The sequence below is a fragment of the Glossina fuscipes genome, unplaced genomic scaffold, assembly GCF_014805625.2.
Source record: "Glossina fuscipes isolate IAEA_lab_2018 unplaced genomic scaffold, Yale_Gfus_2 0, whole genome shotgun sequence".
In the NCBI taxonomy this organism is placed as follows: domain Eukaryota; kingdom Metazoa; phylum Arthropoda; class Insecta; order Diptera; family Glossinidae; genus Glossina; species Glossina fuscipes.
Genome location: NW_023998414.1, coordinates 4,513,573 through 4,521,119, shown reverse-complemented (window position 1 = coordinate 4,521,119; position 7,547 = coordinate 4,513,573). Strand labels below are relative to the sequence as shown.

Here is a 7,547-nt window from a genome sequence, read left to right as displayed (position 1 = left end):
AAGGATTAAAAAAGCAAAAAGAATCGAGTGCTTTCCTTAAAGGAATCTGGCGATTGATGGCTTGAAGATGAAAAAATTCATTTGTTTTAAAGCTCTACGAAACTGAGTTAGGTATTTAAGAGACGACTATTGCCGTATGCGTCCCTCTTTATTTTGAGTGTTCTTTTCGAATAAAAGGCGATTCTTCATTCTTTTACTTATTTATTTATTTATTTTTGTTAATTTACAAATCGTTTTGCGTTATTTTTACATATGTTTAATATATCAAAGTAAACAAACACCTAAAAATCAACACACAACACATGCCGAACACTTCTGGGATGATTGCCATTAATTTTTACCGCTTTAGATTTTACAGTTGGCAAATGATGTCCAATGCGACTACGTCTTTATAATTAATACGGGCGCGTATCACAATTTGCATTAATAAAATTACAAGAGAGGAAAAAAACATTTTAAAAGAAAGAAAACAAAAGAAAAGAAAAGAAAAAAACCAGAAATAAAATGATTTCAAAGTTAATAGAAGCAAAGAAATTGAGATTTATATCCAAGTGATGTGAATCAAGAAGTGCTCCTCAACAGTAGTCGTAAAAGCTGTTTAATCAATAGTTGAGCATGAGTTAGTTGCTTTGACTTAAAAGTGAACGATATTCGAGCAAAATCATCTAAGGGCTGTGAACGAAATTCCTTCGCAAAAGTGTGACTTTGGCGACTTTGGCAGGGAACATGTAAGTTGCAACATAGGTGCTTGGTGACGCTCGCAGCAAGTCACAAATACCTCTTTAATTATATTAATCTATACACGAACACATAGTAATGAGACAAAGGTTGGCAAAGAGTTCGAACGAGAGAGGGGAAGGGAAAATGGAAAATGAAGAATTTATGTATGCCTACATGTGTAGGCTCATAGACGCTTTTTACTTTGCAAATAAATTTTATCGAAATTTATTTTTGTATACTTAGAGGACCCTTAAATTTATGGGCGTTCTTAGTATCAAACAAAGGCACCAGCACTAGCGCTAGTAATGCATACATTCGTGCATACATGTAATATTTAAAAATAGACTTGAAATTAAAAACAATTTAATATAAGTGCATATAAAAAAACAACAATAACAGGGTGAGTGCATCACTTTATATACATACAGTAAAACATGCCAATTTCTTGTACTCTTGTACCATTAAGTACTATATATGTATATATATGTAAGTATTGCATATGCCTTTCTCGTTTCAATATGAAACTTAATTTAATATGAAATTTAATTATGGAACTCTGTTCAGTGCTACTTAAAGATTCTCAGTCAGATGCAGGGAAAGATCTTGGGATAACATGTTAATATTAATACTTACGCTTAACATTAAGGAGAGGTTTTATTATAGCACTAAGTTAACTATGGGACAAAACAAACTATTGGGTAAAAATTTATTTAAAATTGCCTGGAGGCGAAGCCCCATCGCATCGAAAACTCGCAGAATTAAATTAGTTCTTACTCTAGGTGTATGCGTTTCGAAAAGATGGCAAAAGAATTTCTTTTTTATTCTCTAAGGATCGCATGGTAGCATTTCTCTCGCCTCTAAGAAGGCAACTATTCACCTAGGCGTTATACATGCTTAAAGCATTCATTATAAGTTTACTGCCAACAGGGCATCCTATTGGTGAATGCTATAGTAAGAGAACTATAACGAAACTTCATTATCTGCGATCGCTCGCTGCATTGTTCTATCTGCGTAGTTACTAAGTCCAAGTGGAACATATCTACCGACACACTCCATTCTCTCCATTTGTTATTCTTTGGCCATTTGAATCTTACCGATATTTCTATTCCACATTCCACACTAAAGTACTTAACTTTGACCCTATACTAAGTCTATCATTTAAGTAAAAGTGACAAACACTTTTTTTAAGTTCAAAAATTGAAAAGTGACTCACGCGGTAGATTTGTTGTGTTGAATAGAGACTCTATTGGGAAACGAATCGCAATTTTCAACTTAATGCTCATATAAATACAAAACGTACGCCGTCGGGCAGTGAAGGCATATGAAATGAAATTTTTCTAATGGAATGCGTAAATTCTTCGGTAAATCAATAGATGGTACAAAGGGTACAGAGTGAAACGAAAGAGAAACAGATATTCAAGGTTAGTACTCAGTTGAGTACAATTGTTTTCTGTCCCTGGGCTTAGAACCCTCTCTTCTCGTTGTTATTATTTCCGACTGGTAGTGCAACAACGTCCGAAATGTTGTGCGAATATAACGGAGCATTTCATATAGTTCTTGCATCAAATTAAACCGATACATGAACCTCGGTAAAATTAGCCAGAACAACAGTACAGCAATGGTACGTTTCGGATTCTAACTTCATTCGTTTCTTCATTTTTCTTTTGAATATTGAGCTCGTCTTTGAAACTCTCTTAACTTTTGGAACGCTTGGATTAATCGCAAATGTATGAAAAACTGTAGAGGCAAAAAGTGTAGTGACGTAATTAAATGGCTAAACATTTCATACTGACCGGCAGATAAAACAAGTACATGCTTTTTATCTATTAATTAATAACAATTTTCCAACATTTTTAAATTCTTGAATGAGCGAACGATTGTGTGAAAATGTCCGCTTTCAAGAATATAGCGTATCATATCCATTAGTATCAACGCCTAGTGTTAGTCTCAGAAAAGTACTTGACACGAAACCGTAACCTTTGCATGTTTTACAAAATGTATTTAAATTCGTTTTCGATAGCGTTGTGTTCAACAGGTCGCCGCTGCAAAGGAGACGTCCATATATGCCAAACACTTTACTTAATCATTTACTAGCTTCTCTCATAGGGACCTGTCGGCTGATAGTGCAGTTATCAGTAAGCAAATAAATAATTTTTCCACTTTTTCAGCCCTTCTATCAAAGTTCAACTCGACTCGACTAACTATAACTCATAGGCAAAAGTAGTCAAGAAGTTTTCGAAAAGCCAGACTAAAAGTTAATAACAAACTTAGGATAAATTATTTATTATTGAAAGATAATTTGAGTGCGTACCGTTCCGTTGCTATTCAATGAAGTAGTTGTAACAAATTATTGATCGAAATCTGTTGTAGATTGTAAGTGGGTGACAATAATAATTACAGCATATTCATGTTTGAATTTAGGCCAGGTCTTCAGCTTTGGTAGAGATGTTTGTGTGTGCACTGATTAAGTTCATTGCCAAATTATTATTTGTGATTGATAAATTGTTAGTACTTGTTGATAAGAGTACACTGTAAGCTTTTTCTATGTTCTGTTGCATTACGCTACACTACACTACGTTACATTTGCACTTAGATACTTGAATCCTTAAGGGAGATGTGTCTATTCAAAGCTTAACTCGGAGCATCAAATTTATGACTTTGACTTGTTTTGAATTGTGTCATAGTTCCCAATGGAAATTTAATTCCCTTACTCTAGTGTACTCGTTAATGTGAAATTCTTGATAGAGGGAAATATATGAAATTAATAAATGTGATTAATTATAGTCGGTGCAGTAGCAGATTGTGCGTAAAATATGAAATAAATTATTTATACAAAAAGAAACGAATCTCTTGTTGAACGGAAAAAAGTTACGATTTCCGTATTAATGATTCTCAGTGCTCGCCGATACGCATTCATTGCATCGCGCATACGATAATTTCAATAAAACGAGGTCAATGTTTGTTTATAATTCCGCGCAATTCATACATATGTAACGGCACCTTTGAAATATTGACGCTGTTGTTTCGCTAGCCGTAATCATAAGCATGTATGGAATACATATTGTTTCTGTACACAAACCGGAGCACCGCAGTAAACGAGTGCATGAAAATTTGCATATGTGGCCCCGAGAAGGGGAGAAAAATTAATTCACGTAAATACTTTTCAAGATTAACGCAGTGAATGCATTGTTTTTATTATTATTGTTGTTGTTATTATTATTATTATTATTTTCAAAGTCAATTAAGGTGCTAGGCATGAAATTTGCAATCGTGGAAAACAAAGAGCGACGAGCAAGCGATTGTTAGTTAAATTCTTTTTTTTCGAAGAAGAAGAAAATTTAAAGAAAAAAAAAAAACTTTAATTTGCTTTACAGAGCGCGTCTATGGCATTGCGAAAATGTGGTCAACATTTTTCTTCTTTTTTTGTTTTTTTTGTTATTATGTAAAGTGACGTGAAGTTTGAGTGACATTGTGACGAAAATGTCACTAAAAAAAATATAAAAAAATTGCTCCGGTTTAATTTCTTGTCAGTAGTTATTCATTAAATAAGACTTGCTCGTAGAGGTCCGATCTTTCGCGAGCCTTAAGTCGGGCCAGTGTTCGCTGGTTTAAATCTCAATTCGTTGGAGCTTAATTTGGTCAAAAGTAGCCTTTTCCTTCAACGTGTCGCGCTGCGTATTACGTACTACTGTGGATTGAAGTAAGACTCGAATCCTTAACGGTCAAGCGAGTAGCATATATACATGACGAGTTTTTTGTTCATTGATAAGTTAATCAGCAGTCATTCCTATAACGAATTGGAATTGATAGACGCTTGATTACGTTTTCAAGTCAATTTATCTTAAGTGTGGCAGCAGTTAGTGTGAAATGTCGCATAGATCTCTAGCTACTTTTGGTTATTTGTTCTTGGCAGTTGTGATTTTTTTCCCACTGTCTTTTGATTCAAACGAAGAATAGCGCCACGATCTGCAAAAATAAATATTAGAGGTACAGCGAAAGCTTGTGTGCGTAAGTCGGTTCGGAATGGGTTCTCTTATAAAGATTTTAATTTCCAAAACACCGTTTGCCACGATCGGCCAATAATTGACTTCAAGCCATATGCACCGACCAAAGGGAATGTATACTTAAAGTGTACTCCCAACTGTGGGCATAAATGATTTATGCTCGAGTTGTCAAATAATTTTGTAATATTGTTTAATTTTTCTAGTTATTTTACCGTGGTTGTAAGTAGATATTTGTAAGATTGAAGTGAACTTGCGCTATGCAAGGGTTGGCTGAAAAGTTATCGAGCTAAGTAAAAATATTTTTATTTATTTATTTATTTATTTTTTTTTTTGGAAGATTTCACTTTATTGATCAAGATAATCTCTTCAGCCGTTGACTTGCGACTCGCTGCTTCACCGTGAGGAAACACGACACCCAACGTACTGCCAGCTTTCTCATGCCTAAATCTTGATTCAACCTGCGACAAATGTGTTACTTGAACATGTTTGTAGTCTCTGTTATTTCTCGAACCTAAAGCCAACGATCGTTCAGTGGTTACAGCTTTGCTGCCCCTGCACCTTAATCCACGCCCCAGCCAGCACGTTCCATTGCACTGACTTAAAATTTCATCACGATAAGCGATGACACAGGAGCCAAGTAAATAGCGTTCAATTCATCTTGAATTTGTCTATGCATATTGCATTTTGAGAACAAAAATTGTTTTGATAGGCCACTTTTTCACTTTGCACATACACAATGACATCAACTCACGCGAATGATTGTCATACAAGAACCGCGCATCTAAGATAGCTGAAATATTTCACAACTTTGGCGGGAAACTCTGGCTGCATTTGTATACAGATAACCAATATATGTGTGTGTGTGTGTATATAAATGTATATGTCACCTACAAACTCTATAGAGGGACTTAGTTTCTTGTAGAGTGTCTTCTGAGCCCCTCAAAATATCTTTTCTACTTGACCGACCCTCTTGGAAGTGTCGAAAATATCTGTGTGCCCGATAAGGAGCGGCATTCAAGATAAATCATATTATAACGTAATATTTGGCGACTTACCAACCATTGTTTGCGAGACCAAAAGTTAGATAGATTGTTTAATAGTAATAATATTTTAAAGTTTGAAATTTCCTTCCTTATAGTTTCAGTTCTTTAGGTATGACGATTGAATCCGGGCCATAGTTTCAAATTTTGGTTGAAAAAAATTACTGCAAACATGTAAACTTCAGCATTGTATCCTAGTGAAAGAGAGAATTCCGTCAACTGTTTGCATCCAAAACATGTCAAAATTTATATAGGATTTTGTAATATCAAGCTCATCGCGAATTGTGTGAATTTTATGAATTTTGATGCAAAAATATAACGCCTCTTAAAGGTTGTTGGGGATTATTGATCATTTGCATATGAAATATTTCAGGTTTTTATTCTAATGTTTATGATCGCTTTTCAGCAAAAGGAGACTAAAGATGTAATTAATCATATAATATGGCTGAGTAGGACCTCGTATGCTATGGAATATATTCATCTTGGTTTAATAAGGTCCACTTCCTTTGGTTTAAATGATATTTTCCCATAAAAAATATAACACCGCCTTAAACCTAAGAAACTATGTGAGCAGAGATATTCTTCTGAATACAAATAGATAGAGAGACGTAGCACATCGACTATGATATTACTTTGCTTTACCGACATTAGTATTATGTGCGCAACTAATATCCAGGCTTTCACATATAGCTGCCACTAACGACATGTATGGCGACATGTGTGACGACATCTGTCAACAAGAAGCAGTCGTAATACCAACAAATACGGCAACGCAAAGATATCTCTTCTAACGGTGTAGATCTCAAGTTTTGTGTATAAAACAACGCCCTTTGCGGAAAACTTTGCTCTTGGTGTTTAACTCGAAGGGTGGTGCTGCTGAGCTCGCACTGAACATGAATAAGGAACGCTTTACGTTATTCAACACTTATTCGATCGTGATGCCGGCTAGACTAGATATCCATGACGTCTTCATTCGGCGAAAGCGGCGGATTGAAACAAAAGCCGGACGTAATACATAAAAAATTTGGAAATTGTGAGTTTTCGTGCCGCGAAACTCGTCCTTGAAACGTTAGCAACACTAAGCCAGGATGTGTTGTCCTTACCACTATTACTAAAAGACACTAGGGCTTTTGACTAATGACGGCTTATTGTTTGTTCGAGCGGAGTTCTGATTCCTGTATACAGAGACATAAAAAGCAGCACCGCGAAATGCCAGTTACCTCTCTCAAAGAATTCATATTCGACCTAAAAGATTGGCGAAGGAGGGGCTTGTGATTGACTGCACTTTGAATAAACCATTTTTTGAAATTTAAAATTTTCCGATCCGCCTGAGTGGCCGAAGGCAAATAATCTCGACTAGCGACTCAATGGTTGTGGGTTCGAATCTCAGGTGTGGTAGAGCCGATAGCCTTAGATGTTAGTGCTTTAAGATTTTATTCTTAGAGTATATTGCTCTTTTCCATTGACCAGACAAAGGCGGAAATTTAGTTGGGACCTAATATATCTTTACAAAGATATATCGAATAGTAATTGCTACTAGTAACTAAATTCTTTAATAAACACTAGTTTAAAATTAAATAAACTTTTTTGCTTGATTGCAATGGAATGCATAGCTATGCGTAGTAAAAAGCATAGAATATTAAGCACGTGCTTTTGATACGAAATTAAGCTACAATTTAAAGCTAATCAAATATCTCGCATTAAATAAAACTCTGCGTATGCCTTATAATTATATTTCTCTCTCTCTCTCTCTCTCTCTCTCTCTCTCTCTCTCTCTCTCTCT

The 7,547-nt window shown here is 35.2% G+C and overlaps 1 long non-coding RNA gene across 1 annotated transcript in view; it reads left to right on the top strand.

Moving 5' to 3' along the window:
* The first annotated feature begins 316 nt into the window (after positions 1-316).
* LOC119644836 overlaps positions 317-7,547 on the top strand; it is a 37,979-nt gene continuing 30,748 nt past the window's right edge. Inside the window, exon 1 of the long non-coding RNA XR_005248576.1 lies at positions 317-728. This is a non-coding gene — a long non-coding RNA (uncharacterized LOC119644836). The remainder of the gene's footprint in view (positions 729-7,547) is intronic.